Source organism: Rousettus aegyptiacus, unplaced genomic scaffold (assembly GCF_014176215.1).
Source record: "Rousettus aegyptiacus isolate mRouAeg1 unplaced genomic scaffold, mRouAeg1.p scaffold_m13_p_11, whole genome shotgun sequence".
Taxonomy (NCBI): Eukaryota; Metazoa; Chordata; class Mammalia; order Chiroptera; family Pteropodidae; genus Rousettus; species Rousettus aegyptiacus.
The window spans coordinates 10572219-10588391 of record NW_023416286.1 but is presented as its reverse complement, the minus strand read 5'-3'; the positions used below and the strand labels follow the sequence as shown (position 1 = coordinate 10588391).

The window sequence follows — 16173 nt, the reverse complement described above, 5'->3', positions numbered from 1 at the left end:
TGTTTCACTGCTGCCTCCGCCGCGCAGCCCGCGCGGGGCCCGGCCGGGGTCCCGGGCGGCAGCTCCCGCCGCGCAGCCCGCGGAGTCGGGGTCCACCCCGGCTCCAGCAGGTTTTTCTTTCCAAAGGGCGAGGCGGTCGATCTGAAGCGCCACTTTAAAGGCTCATCAATCTTAATCTAGGCTGCTCAAGTAATTATGCCCGAATCTCTTGTACGATTACAAGTGGATTTGGGTTTCTATTCCCCAGGCCCTCCTTTGTGTTTATTGGAGGGTCTGTGTGCGCGCTCGGCGGCGCCCCTGCCCCCCGCGCCCTCCTCGCGTCCCCCAACGCCCGGGCCGCTTCCAACCGCTGCCTTAACCCTTGGATCGCCAGGACTCCTTGGGACGCCGCTGCTCGTGTTTCCCTTCTGGAGAAATCCAAGAGGTTTCCTCTTGATGGGGGCGAGGTGAGGACGAAGGTGACGTGATCCACGTCAGAAACAAAGTGTCTTCTTATACATCGTTGGGCCTTGCTAAATAATCCTCCAAAAAGTCGTCATTCTGAACACAGAAGGCTAGTGATTTCTGGTTTAATAGAGGTTTCTGGCATTTGGAGGCGAAGAGCGGTCAAAAAAAAACATTAAAAATGGCGAACTGCTCTTTCTTTCTCTTAAAAAGTGATTTCACATATCCAAACGATTAAATTGGAAAAACTGAAAATAATCACGAAACCCATTATGAAAACCATACACACGGATTTACTGAAATATATTTTAAGTACAATTCCGTAAACTTTTAACGGGTAACACATTTTCTCTACGTTTCTCTGCATTTTTTTGAAAGAAGATTGCGCTTCCCTTTGATTTTACTCGTCTTGTCCACTGAATTGATATTTTCTAGGGTTTATAAAAGGGCTTCAAACTGGTCCCTCTTTAAGAAAGACACTTCATAAAATAGTCTTAATAGTGTGTCGTTTTTACCCTTGTCCTTTGGAAATCTCCAATTACAACGTCCAATTCCATAGCCTGTTTAAGGAGCAAAGCAGCCACAGAGAATGCAGAGTTAATCCACTAGAGCAAGAGAGAGAGGGGATTATGCTTTAATCCCTTTCAAGGGAGTCCCATGATTTTAGGGATCTGATATTAAAATGTTTACATAAGGCACAATCGCAAACCAACAGACCTTCTTTCTGGAAGACCTGGTTATTTGAAAACCTCGATCCCTTTTCCAAATTGAAATAGTTTGAAAGGGGCAGCATCTCTAGATGCCAGAGAGATGGTGATCTAGCAGGTTCTGTTCTAGAAGATAACCTGGTGCAAATTTAACCTCCTAACTTTGCCTAGCGTAGTGAATTGGGGCTGCATGTACATATATTCATTCCAATCACTACTGTAGCAATAAAGAATAAATTATAATGTCCTCAGTACACATACGAGTGATGCATATCAAAGGACAATTAAACAAATGGATGGGACAAAACCTTTCCTTATTGATGCCTACAATAGTTAAAAATGGCACCATCTTAAGTAGTAATTAAAGGAAAAAAAACGTTATTTATGTTTTAGAATTGAATATACAATGTTTAAGAAATATTGATCCATTACTATTTTTGAAAGGATAGACACGTTACTTGCCATTAATTTAAATGCTAATTTAAAATCTGAACTAGAACAAAGATCAATTTCCCAAGCATAATGAAAAGAATCTTTCAAAGAATAAACTTCATTCTAGAGCCATAGGATCTTCAATCAGTTAAGATGATAAACCTAGAGTAGAAAACACACACATTTTATATTTAAAAAGGGAACTATTCATCAAATACATTTTAAAAGTAGAATGTTAAAAAAAGTACTTGTGGGTTTGGTTGAAATTAGGGAAAACAAAATTCCAAGCCTAGAAATCTTAATACATCAACTTTTTATAATACAACTTTACAGTTTACGAAGTTCATTTATATTTTACTTCAATATTCACAATTTCGGGCTATGGATGGGTCATTACTCTCCTGCCAAAGACCACTAGAACATATCTGTGGTTGAACAACTTGGGTTTATGGCTCATTGCAATGAGACGTTCATGGGAACCACAGGGTGACTTAGTAAGAGGGTGTCAGAAGGACTTTCTGTAGGATCAGGGCTTTGGTAAAATGATTTTGGGGAGGGTTCCAGGAAGGAAGCGGGGCCTTCCTCTGGATTGGGCTCTGAGGAAGCGGGGATAATTCTGTGGTTGAGTGTCTACATAAATCTTATCTAAAGGGAGGGAAGACTAGATCTAAGCTAAGGCTATAACTGGCAAAGAAGTAGCAGTCACTCATATCAGCCAGCAGAGGGGATGTTTGGTATTTTGGTGGTGACCTTGTTTTTGTGTGTCTCAACAAAATTATAAAGCTGGTTTTTTGCTTCACATCATCATCATGTGACCCTGTCTGGTGTTGGGATTCTGTGAGGTTCTGTCCAAAAGGAGAACACCATGGCCTACCTGTGATTCCAGGCCGGCTCCCAACAAAACCAGGGACTCCGTGAAGGGTCAGGCCACTTTCCAGAGGTCATGGCTGCTTTCCTCCTCAGATACAGGAATTAATCATTTTTAGAGGGGTCAATAGCATACTAGCTATTGCAATTATGGCAATGAGATTTTCAAACAGCGCTAAGATTCTTTACAAGTTGCATATAAAAAACAAAAAAGAATATATAGGTAACAAAGAACTGAAGTTAATTAAAATTGGTGTCATTACAATTAGGTGATTTTAAATTGGCAAAAAATTTATTTAGTGTACATGAAATTACTATGTATTTTAGAATGACAAATATTTTCTAAACTTAGTTTAATATTAATAAAAGTTTTATTGGCTGTGTGGATTTTCTCCAACCTTAATTACTTTGAAACCACATGTTCAACTTGTTTCTGGAACATGTAAAAGACCGTTATTTTAGAGTATAAACATAGACTAACTTTTGTAAAATTATTAAACTTAAAATTCTGATATTATTTGGAAAAAATCAAATCTGAAATCCTTTGTTCAGTGCGAAAATCTTTCAAAAGATTAAGACAAAAATATGTACGTACGATTTTATAATTATTTCTATAATGAGATAAAATTTGTAGAAAAATAACTCACATCATGAGTGACTGAACCTATCTAAAATATTTATCACTGCTTTGGACTTATTTTTAAGTATGGCACTATCGATTTAAAAGAAAACATTTTCCCCATAGAATTAAAAGAATAAAATGTTTTGATCTCAAAGAAACAAACAACTTAAATTATTCAAAAATATGAAAAGTTGGAACTTTTTTTTGGAAGCCCAGGAAAGCTTTATTAGGCATTAAGAAAACAGAGGTGTTTGCGCTTGCGCCTGGGGGAAAGCGGAGTTAGGGGAAAGCTGATGCAGAATGTCTCAGACTAATCCAAGGTAGTTCCCTGGGTTCTAGGCATTTAAATGCCTCAAGGAAAAAGAAAATATAGTAACAAAATCTCTAGACAGTGACTCTTTTCCTTTTTACAGAGGGTATGGATAGCGGTCAAAATATATTACCAAAATAATGATCCTCTGAAATTTTCAAAAACATTTCTTGCATGAAAATAGTTATAGTATTTTTGCTTGAATTAGGACAATATAACTTGAACAACTAATAGAATGCATACCTCAAGAATTTATTAATGAATTTAACTTCCAGAATTATTTTCCCTCCTTTACTAATTCCCTCCCCAACACACACACACACACACACACACACACACAAGCATGCACACAGCACCCCCCCCCCCCAGCACAACCATCTATTATAAACCCTCTATAAACTCAAATTTTATACTACAAAACTCACTGTGCCCAAGAAATGGCTTCTTTGTGCCCTTTGGTGTCTTCCTGAACACAGTCTATCCTTACGCTGAGATTAGCAATAACCAATCATTTCCACAGTTCTCTGGTTTTCCTAGATTATTACTGTACAAAATGAGACAGGTGCTCAAGAACGAACATTAATCTTTTCATATTTGAGTAAATCAACCTCTGGGTAAAACTCAACTTACCACAGTCTGAAACAGAAACAAATAATACAGCCTTCTAGTAAGAGAGATTGAAGACTGCATTTTAACAAAATATGCGTTCATCATGGTAGAACGTCTATTTTTGCATTAAGATTATCTAAAATTACATCTTATTTAATGTATTTATAATAAATAATTTTTAGAAAAGTACTGAGAAACAATTAGATAGGCTCTAACTTTACCTACCATTTATATTTTTTGATTTATTTGGATAACAGATAATTCTTTATGTTAAAAAGCTAACAAAAACTATTGTATTTTCCACAGGGCAATGAGTGATTGTGCAGAAGAAGCTTCAAAGCATACATACTCTAAGAAAAATATGACTGAGTTATTATCTAGCACAAAACATACTACAAACAGTGATAGTTTTAATATTCATTATGATAATTTGCTCTGCCTTCTGATTCAATAGGTGAGCCAGATGAGATTTGTGTTTCCAGTTATATCACATTTAGTTCAACATATGGAATACATTTTTCACTTTCTGGAAGGGTACTGACTCTTTTATAGCACTAGGATATCATTTAATGATGGAGAAGAGTAAATTCCTACTAGACTAGATGAGTGAATAAACCAGAGGTGATGATTTAAATCTATCGGACTAGGAGGACTCCGTCTTTGTAGCCCTTGTGTGGACTAAATGCTTTGCCTTTAGGCTGCCATAGTTTCCTGGGCACAGCTTTCCTGCAGCTCTGATATGTTGTATGTATGTGTTTAGAAGTCTGTTTCCCCCGTTGGGCAGAAGCTATGTGAAGACAGAGGCATTATCGTCATCCAACACAGTATCTGTCACGTAGTACGCAATCTGTGTTTTTGGAATTGAATATAGAAAACCATACACGCCATTGTTGCACGTATGTGTCACAGTAAAAAGGCCACTTAAAAAAACAGATAATGTGTTTTATATTTTTCTGGAATTGATTTTAAATTGTTCTTTGCAAATATGTTCTTTGCAAATATTTTTTTAGAGAAAAAAATTTTCTCTAAAAAATTTTAGAGAAAGCATAAATTAAAAATATGCTGAAAACCAATGAGTGTTATAACATTATTAGTCATTCTAGCTGTATCACGTGCACAGAATTATTTTTAAATAGCATAATTTTATAACTCATATTTTACCTAGTGTGTAAGCTGTTCTGTTTGTAAATTAAGTAATTAGAGAGACATTTAACTCAGCATTCATTCATTCATTCATTCATTCATGTAGTCAACCAAAATTATTCATTGTTTTGGACCATGAGAGAGAATGCAGTAATGTGTAAGACATAGATTTTTATGCACAAAGAGCTATTGGACAGAGTAAAGATAAGACATACAGGAACAATTTTCACATAAGGGAGCGAGGGTTTAGCCAACTATTGTTACAGCACTTTAAATGAATTAATCTCATTTACTCCTCATAACAAACCTATGAGAGAGGAACTGCTATTATCTCTATTTTACAGATAAGAAAATGAGACTGAGCGGTGAATAATTTAGGGAAGATCATACAACTGGTGAATAGTAGAGACGGGATTCAAACCTGGTTATCTGACATCAAAGTTAGGGCATTTAAAGGTTATGTACACTGCCTACTCCCCAAAGGAAGGACAAAAAAAAGAGAGACCTGTGATGATAATTTCCTGCCTCTTGGGGGGTGGGGGTGGGGGACGGCGTAGGTGGGATGGGGCGAGGCAGAGGCATCTGAACTGAACTGTAATGCACAGGGAGGATGCGGACAGGCGGTATGAGCGGGGAGGGCATGGTGGGCAGGCGAGAGGGCCGGACACACACGCACGGGTGCTCTATCTGAAGAGGACGAAATAAAATTGGCCAGTGATTAGGATGTAAAGGGAAGCAGTGGGGGACAAAACTAAAAAAAAACACATGGCCTCGAATGTCAGACTTTTTAGGTTAAGGAATCAAACATTGAAGCTCAGGTATTACCGTGTGAAACAGCAGTGCTTATCTTTTTTTTTTTTCTTTGAGAAGACGGTTAAATATATGGCCCCTTCCTAGAAAGACTCATGTGTAAACATTTGTCTGCCCTGTCTGTATAATAAGTAAATATTCATATTTTGGAGAAAAATTAAACTTCGTCATTTATCTCGATGCCCTCCTCTACCTAAAGATTTTTTTCTGCCTCCGTATTTTTTCTTTTCCCTTTTCCCGCAGTTTCAGAAAATATATCTTTCCTCCTGTTGGAGCCAGTTACTCTTGCCCCTGGGATGTGGTCCTCCCCGCCCCTGCCCTCCGACCCTGGTCTCTCCCGTTCTTTGTTAATCTTCCAGACACCAGTTCCTCACTCCTGTCCACTCCCCTGGGCTTTACCCTGCTCCTCTCCTTAGGTTCCAAGCACATTTAAGTGTATGTTTTTCCCTCACGAGCATATTTCAAAAACTGCGTTCCAAGGAATATCAGTTTGAAACACACCAAACCAGAGTTTCTGGGCTTCGAGAGTCCTGCTCTCCCTTGTTCTCCTCCCGCCCGATGTCCTCCTTGGTATCACATGGGTTTGGGGTGGGGTGGGGGAGGCTCTCCCTCCCTGGCTGCCATTTCAGCCCTGTTCCATGGGGGGTCCGACTTTGGCCTACTGCTTGCTCTTCTCTTTATATATTTCACTTTCCTTACGTGACCTCAGTGGCTTTAGCCATGAACTCCATGCCCAACTTGGCTCTCAAATTTCAAACCCTTATTATTATCCATTTGAACAAATCTGGATATCCAGCAGACCAAGCAGTACCAATCATCTTCATCTGTCTCCCCGCTAAAAAACCTTTTTTCCCCCCCACATTCCCAAACACATTTAATAGCTTCTACATCTCTATCATTTCTCTCAGGCCAGACCCCCCTCATTCTTGCTCCCCATGACCTGTCAATTATCACGACCCTTCACATATCACCCCCTAAGTGTTTTTTCCTGTGACCATCGATTTCGTTTCGGCTGTTATCACCTCTGGTTTGGAAAACAATGCCTGTTACCTAAAGTCTGGTCATCCTAAAACCATAACCTACCCAGTGGCATGAGCAATTTAAAAAACATATATAAACTGGGTATCATCATCGCCACAGTTGGCTGTGTCGCTGTGGCCTTCGGGATAAAAATCCGGTTTCCTCCGGGCACACCAAGGCCCCCCAGCGAGCTCTTCAGTCTCAGCTTCACAGACACCCTGCCTCATATTTTTTTTAACTGAATAATTTAGAGCTATAGTCGTTTCACATAGAAGATGGTATTTTAGCAAATGATGTTTCTCGCTGACTGTAACAACTCTTTAAAGGTTTCTAAATCTTTTACTGGTGCTTCCAGATGCAAGATAGGAAACACCCATTCCAGGAGGCTTTCCAAAGGGTGGTCAGTGGCCCTGTTTTGCGTTGCCACGGTTTCCTTTGTCTACCTAGGGTGATTTTGTTTTTACTTTTCCCCATCCTCTGCTCTCCCTCTAGACTATAAGCTCTTTGAAAGCAGGAACTTGAACCACGTGCATCTTGTGCACTGCTCGCCCACAGGTGCTGTTCAGAATTTGTATTTGTTTTGCTTGGGATCTGACATCAGAGAACAAGGACCCAACAGATCCTCCCAGCTCTTGTCTTTACTATGTGTGGTGACTTTTTTCTTTTACTATTTAAATCTATTCTTTTCTCTTTTATTTCATTTAAAGATAACGCTAGTAATTGATTTGCTAATCCACCAATGGGTTGCAACTCGGAATTAAAAAAACTAAAAAACTAAACACGGATGTAGAATGAATAAGCGCCTTGGAAAAGACAGAGAAAAGGGGGTTTGTATCATGGCTCATCTCTTTGCTGCTCATGTGATCATGAATAAATACCCTAATGAACCTCGATTTCCACATGTTAAGATTTTAAAATGAAGTGTAGCACCTAATTCAAAGTTGTAAAGTTATCTGCTGGCCTGCAGTATTGTTTTATCCTCAACAGATGTAAATTATGTCTCCCAGCTTCATTCGGCCATCCACACTCAGCCCTTTATTACTTATCTACCTTATCCGCACCCCCCCCCCCCCGCCCCCGCCCCAGAAAACTGGCTGGTGATGGAGACTCAACCTCACAGCCTGATCTTAGATGCAAGATTTATTTTCTTGGAAAGTTTTCTGTGATACCTGGTTCTCAACATTCCGGTTTATATACAAATTGAACTGACATAGCATTACAAGTATACTAAGCTGTTTTATATGTTAGTGACTTAAAAAAAAATCAACAGAAATTTCTAATTAAAGAAAAAAGTAAAACACTGTAATCAGTTTGACTGATAAAACCACCTAAACATTTTATCTAGAAAAAGGTATTTGATAAAATATGGACAGTAAACTCAGTCTGACTTTTCCTTCTTTTTGCTGATAAAAAAGTTCTAGATGTATACTTGGTGGACTGATGATTTAAACTGATGTAAAAGATTTGACTGTGATAACTACTGATAAACTGATTGCCCTCAGTGCAGACTGGTTTGGTTTAAGTGCCTCCTGCAGGCTATTACTCTGGCTCTGTGGCATCAAGCCACGGAAGCAAAATAACAAATAAAATATTTTCAGTATACAGGAGGACTTTTCGTCCTTTAGGATGGCACCTGTCTAAATGCAGTGGCAATATGCGTTCTCCCTGCAGTGTTTGAATTAGTGCCAACGTGTTTCGGAGAGAGGACCCGAGCTCAGTGCGCTTCCACGATGAATGCCTCATCTCCTCTTCTCCGACTTGCTAACATCCACATTCAGGTGCTAGGAAAGCTGTTTGTTATCTCACACTTTTTTTTATCTCCAAGTGTGACAAACAAGATGACCCATATATTTTCGGTAGGTGATTAATATCCACATTCATATACTTTTTAAAAAACATGGCATACGAGTGTTTAGTCCCCTACATATAGAAGAGATACAGCATACTGGCGGTTGAGTTGTTTATTGCCCCTATTTTTCATGTTGGTAGTAAGTATAACCATAAATCTGTAGAGGGGTAACTTTATGGGAAATTCTCTATACAGAGAAAAAAGTAAAAAAAATAAGTTTCAACTAGAACACTCTATTAGAAAGAATAGACTTCATCACTGTGGTTTGTGAAACACAGCATAACAAAGGATGGCTTATTCTTAAAATACAAAAAGATGTAGGAATGTTATATATGATTTGAATCATGGCTGATGTCTAATAAACATAGTTGAATTATGTTCTTTTATAATATTTTAAATTTACATAGGTTGGCAGGGATGCTGTTACTGTTAAGAGTACCTTAAAAGTGTTTTTTATAGGCTACAGAATCCACAGTTGAAGGAGACATACTTTTTTGGAAGTACAGAAAAATGGATACAGTAAAATATTAGCAGACTCTAAAATGGCCTTGTAGATATTATTAAAATAATAAAGACAGGCTAAGAAAGTTAGAAATTCAAGGTAAAGCTTTTATTTATTTTTACAACTCTATAACTGAATTGAATTAAAAATTTAAGTTAGAAATTTAAATATTTGAACTTTTTAAGAAATGGGGGTGTGTTTAATGTTGTTTCTAAGAGCTTTGTGAATTTCGTGTTTGAAGCTGAATGTGAACCCTTTGGGTATACTATTTATGACTGGCAAAGCTACTTCCTAATTCAAAGAGAGAGAAAAAAGACTTATAAAGACTCATAAGGCTTTTTCAACATCAAATAGCTTTTATTAAACAACATTTTGATGAGTTAAGTGTGAGTGAGTCAGGGACATATGGATTAAATTTCCCTTGAAATACACATGGGTTTAAAAATTAAGGGGAAAATCCTGAGCAAAATGCATTTTAGAGAATTCGGAATCTGTAAGAGACATTTTTCCTCTAAATACAAATATTGGGTTGATTCAATTCTAGTTTGACTCTGCAACTAAAACTACATAAATATGAATTTGGAGCAATGTTCTTAAAAATACGAGTTTTATCAGTGAAGGAATGCTAACTATAACTGAACTTGCACCGCACGGAGCAGTTACACTTAAGCGTACGTGGCTGGAATCAAGAGTTTACCTGCACTGAGAAAAGCCAAACTTGCTCCCTTGCAGAGTACTTATTCTCCTATTCGACTAAACAGTTATAATAAAGTTTTCCTGTGCTTTTGGCTCACATTACCTTTTTCTTTTTTAAATAACAAATTTGTTCAAAAACCTCTTTTAGAATTTTGTTCTTCCTGTAATTTCATTACATTTTTCTAGAATCTTGAGTTCTTCCTTCCTCTTGCATACTCTATATTTTGCTTTATCCTTCTTTTTTTTTTTAGGTTGGTTTTTAGGTGACATTCAATTTATATATAAAAAGCCTTATTTTTATTCTTATTTCAATTTATATATAAAAACACTTGAAGGCCTGAATTATGTATCTGACCATTTTAATCGTCTACTTTCATTTATTAGGGTAGATACATCCTATACGGTAACTTCCTAGTTATTTGAGTCACTGAGAGGTAGTAGTACCTGAGCTAATTTCTCCTGTTGACGTTTTTTCTATCAGTCTCTGAGTTCTATACACTCACTAAATATTCAATATGTGTTAATGAGTAAGAAAATGAGTTTGCGAATGCAGCCAAATAGAGATTTAGGGATGTAGGAAAAATTAACCTTAAAAAAAAAAAAAAATCTAAGCAGCAGTTTCCTTACCTGGAAATGGTGATGGACATTAACAGTAGGGGAAGCGACTGTCACTTCGAAGAACCTTTCATTGACCGTATCCTGTTTCTCTGAGTAGATCTCTTTATTTTTATTATATTTTTCTCATTCTTAAATTCACATAATGCATTTTTCTGAGTTTCAGATTCCTGACTTTGGTAAGTGTGTGTACAAGTGTGCGTGTGTTTACATGTGTGTGTGTAAAGGTTTATAAATCTATCACTTTGAAAAACCCATAAAAAATTCCAACTCTTGTATTCTTACATATTTCCCCTGTGTTGCTAGTATACTAACACTCGTTCCGAAATATTTAAAATCCATTGGTTATGGAACATCTCCACGTGATAGAGAAAATATTTTTGATTAAGAGTCACAGTGGTGTCTCTTGACTTGAAAAATGGGGATCTTAAAAGACATTTAGTTAAAATGACACAATTTGCGGAAAATGGGGCAAAACAAAGATCAGTTCAACTTAAGGTGTTCTTACCCTGGCAAAATCAAGTGATGGGTGAGTAATCATTTGAAATGTTTCCACCAGTATGAGCAGATGAGCTGATAATTCGAGCCTCCAAATACTTAATTTCAATAGCTCAAAATAAGCTTTGTTTTGTCTTTTGTTTTCGGTATAAATTAACTAGATATTATCTCGGCTCTCCAGTTTACTTTACCTACATGAACTTTGTCCATGGAAACCTCTTAAGGGCAAGTAATTGTGTTAGAGGATTTCTTCACGGTTCAAAGGTACGTGGGATATGGTCGCTACCCCTAAGGAATGTACAGTCTCAGAGGAGAGAGAAAACATACAAAAAAGCATCTACAATACAAAGCTTTATGTGATAAGTGTGTTAAGAAAGATACACTTAAATTTTTATGTAAATTTAAATGACCAGCACTGGGAAGGCTGGGGAGAGACTGGATCCTCGCATGCTGCTGATGGGAACGTAAAATGATGAAGCCACTTTGTAAAACGGTCTGGCAGTTCATCAAAAAGGTAAACGTAAAGTTATTATTTGACCGAGTAACTCCATGCCCAGGTACATATACACGAGAAAGGAAAATACACATTTACATAAAACGTCGTATGTGAATATTCACGGCAGCATTGGAACGAAACGATGTGTAGACACTACTGAGCGCGTAAATTGAACACGGCACGTCCGTATGGTAGAGTATTATCCACAATGAAAGGCCACGCAGGCCACGACGTGGATGGACCTTGAATACTTGTAAGGTAAAAGCAGCCGGGCACAGACTACGCATTCTGTGGCTCCACTGATATGGAATGTTCCAAACAGGCACATCCATGGAGATAGCACGCCGGTGTCCCACGGGCTGTGTGAACAGGGGTGAGAACGGCGGGGGTGGGGGATGCCAGAGGGTCTGAGGCTTCTTTCTGGAGCAATAAAATGCTCCACAATGTGGTCACGGCTGCATGGCTCCATGAATATACTAAAAGTCATTAAAATGTGCACTTTAAAAGGGTCAAATGTATGGTATGTGAATTATGCCTCAATAAAGTTGTTACCAAAAAATATTATGGGGTGACAAGATTGGCCAGTGAATACTTCATAAAAATGTTTTAAATAGGTCTAAAAATGGGCAGAAATTTTGATAGAGGTGATAAAAAGGGGTGTAGAATTGAGATGTGCTAAGAATATTTCAGGCAAAGGAGGAAGTTTGGACATTGACATAGGCCTGTGAAAATTCTTTTAAGTTATTTAACATTAAATGGATGGATTGTTGGTAAGAAGAGCTTATATAGATAAACAAAACAGTATTTTTTCAAAAATAATTTACAGAACTGATTTACTTTTCAAATTAAAATATATTGAGATTTTAGATAAAAATTAGGTAAATTATACTTATTAATTTCAATGTTTTAAATAACAAAATAATACTTTAAATAAATATAGTAAGCTGAAAATTTTAGTTATGTAAGGAAACTTAGGTGCTAATTCACTTTGGTGAATCACAACAAACTAAAAAAGCAATTAAACTAAGTTAGGTGTTATTAATATAATAATTAATTGATTGTCATACTTCTATATTATAATCATATTAGCCATTTGCCACAATACATAATAGATTGAGCAATTAACGATCACACACATGTAACTTGCCTCTCGAGATGAACAGCTTGGGAAGAAAGGTAACTAAAAGTGAAACAAAATGGTGCGACATTTAAATCTGTAAAACACTGTGGAACATTTTATCTTTATTAACACTAGAAAACTCCAAGGAAAATGGAGGAAAACATGCAAAAGAGGCAATATTTAAATAAAATTATGCTACAGGTACTCTATCAAAATTTTTTAACTTACCAGAATAATCTGGGGGAACCAGTATATAACACTAAAATTAATCATTATGCATAGTCTATACAAAGTTCTAAATGTCGTATAATAAAGCCAGTCTAAAAGTTGAGTTACTGAGGACTTCGCTTTTAAATCATTTTAGAAGAGTCTTTAAGTACATAAACATACATATTTAAATACACTACTTGGTATATTTTAGTTAAAACCATGTACTTTATATTTGTTCAACCCATTGCTTCTTAACCATATGTAATTTCCCTTGGTTTCTACATCCTCATTTATAAAATTCGGGTAATAATAGTATCTACTCATACAGTTGTTGTGAATATTGAATAGGTCATTGCACATAAAACCCTTGAAACACTGCCTGGTTCCTATTAAGACACGCTAGCTATTCTCTTTTTTCTTTTTATAATCAGAAATTGATCCTATCTTTTAAACCAAAGGAAAAAAAAATTAATCTTAGCTAAGTTAGGACTTTCTCTTAGGTTTCTATTCTAATTAGCACATTTTTCTCTTGAATTTAACTTGATTATTAAGTAATACTGCAGACTGGCAAATTATAAATGCATGGTCTCCTCATCTATCTGCCTGTCAGCAAAGGAGCGTTTTGTGAGACAGGAGAATGAATTATGCTAATCAGGAGGTTTAGGTTTACCGTTATTATTATAAAATTGGTGTATTCATTCATATAAAATCTAAAAACTATAATTACTTTTATTACTTTGAAGATATAGTCTTATATTAATAATATGTAGCCATATCACTAAGTCATTAAAAGATAAAACTGTATCTTTCATGTCATACATGGAAAATAGGCATTTATTACTTTACATATTATTTCCAGATACCGAACGTCAGACTACGTTAATTTTATATACATATTTTATGATGTGGATTTTAATGTGGTCTTAGATATCCTGTGATAGTGAAGTTTTCTTTAGGCAGTTCAGCACTATCAGGATATTTATAATGATAAGTTGTAAATAAGAAAGACGTTATTTAACATATTCTAATTTCTGAGACAGAGATAACAACTATCTGTACAATTTGTCAGAGCAACACAGAAAGTTATATATTTATGTGTTCTGAAATTCATTAAAAGCTGATTTTTTAAACTTAAGAATAAAAGTTTGCAAATAAATTCTAAAAATGACTTTAATGTGACATTGTCACTATCATGCCAGGCTGGACTAATAAATAATTAATAAATAGGCTTCGCCACTCACAGAATGAATTCTGCAGACTATTTCTGTGACCTTTTCTTTTCCCTTTGTAAAACACTCATTTTCTACTTTTGTACCATATTCAAAGTTCAGGTTCCCATCTGTGGACTGCTGTTTTAAAAAGGAACGTAATAGAGTAGGCAGGGAATCAATATGTTGAGACTATTTGTAAGATTTTTCAGACAAAAGGATTCCAAAACAGAGTATGAGTTAGAATCCAATGGATATGGATAGGTTCAGATTAGCTCAAAGACCAATCTGTTCAAAATGCAAAGAAGTCAGAAGAGTTCTGACAGAGTGGATTGGTTAAGAGCTACACACATCTATTTTTCAATAATTTATTTCAAGCATACTTTTCATTGTTTTTCAGATATTTTAACTTAATGTTATTTTGGGAATTTTGTTTATAAGCATAAATTAATGTTAATAATTACTCTAGCTACCATTAGATGAAAAAAATATAATGGGGTTATTAGTCTTTATTGGATTTTGCCTCTGGTATTACTTGGCAGATCTTATTATAATGAACTTCAAGGTACTAACCAAATTTGTATTCACTAATTAATTACCTCTAGCGGGAACTAAGGATCAGACAGTCTAAAGTAAATTGTATAATTACTGAACACATCTGTTAGCATATGTGAACGAGAAAAGGCAACGCATTATCTAAGAAGGCCAGGAATCATGTTTGTGAATTTTCTCTAGTTTTTTTGGCTCAAGAATAAGACCACAAATCTGTGGGCAAAAGGAAATAATGGATTTCATTTGCTTAAACTTCCCAATGGCCTCAGATAAAATCTCTGAACTATTAAAACAAACCACAAAACAACAAAAACAAAATGAATATTTACTTGGGAATTCAAGGCAAACATCTGTTCACAGGTTTAAGATTAGTTTTAAATAAGAAAAATAGTTTTCATGATTATAGAAATGTTAATAACATAAGCATATCCAGGAACTGGTGTTAGAATAACCTTATTAAACATTTTCTTAAAAAAAAAAGGAAAATAATGTGTCATCTCCAGTTTACAATTAACAATACCTCTTCTCTTTAATAAAAGGAGAAATCTGTGGTAGAAATATCACTAGAAGCTTTCATAAATCATGCCAGATAATTTTCAGCATATTTCTGGAAACCAGACTTCTATTTTGTGTACAGAATGATGAAAATTAGTCCACTTTGCTATTGCAATCTGCCACTCCAATGCTGTATGGGCTGAAAACATGGAAGTCAGGTAAGAGCCACTGGAGACTCTACACCAGCAGTTTTAACCTGAGGTCTAGGGTATGACTCTGCAGACAGACTTCCAGGGATCAGTGGACCCTCTGAAATTGTGTACATAACTGCCTGTGTACATTCATGAGGCGATCTGCTTTCATGAGATTCTCAAAAGTGGTTTAAAACCCAAACAATGTTATGGGCCAACACCGTAAGATACCCATGTCCCATCTGGTCGCTGCAGATGCTGCTCTGACTTGACCTTAGACTAAAGTAAGGTGAAGACTGCGGGTGGGCAGGTGAATGGCTGCTAGTGGTGGAGATCAGCAGAGTGAGGGCAGAGGAAAACCCGGGAATGGGGAGGGACATTCCAAAGAGGGACAGCAGGAAGGAAACCGCAAATTCAGTGGTCGCCCGGCTGAAGTGGCTATTCTTCAGGGCTATTAGCATGTTCGAGTCATGGCTAAGTCCATGAGCCCATCACCTTGTGCCCCTCACAATTATTTAGGCAGTTAGATGGGAACGACGCATGCTATATATTACTTTTCCTATATTAAAAAGTTGTTCTTCACTAGTAGATGCTATTTGTTTCCCGTTAGTGAAGTACCTATTTGTTTGAACGTATTTTCCTCTCTTTGATACTAGACATGAGATAAAGCACACGATTTTCGAGCACAGTTCCAACTATTGGCACACACTTATTCACCAGGAGATAGATATTAAATTCGGTAACCTCGTGAGTAATTATTATTTACAAATAGAAGAA

The 16173-nt window shown here is 36.6% G+C and overlaps 1 protein-coding gene across 16 annotated transcripts in view; it reads right to left on the bottom strand.

Annotated features, from left to right (window-relative positions):
• NBEA (neurobeachin) overlaps nucleotides 1–16173 on the bottom strand; it is a 611133-nt gene that overhangs the window by 177365 nt on the left and 417595 nt on the right. The gene's annotated exons all lie outside the window — the stretch shown is intronic.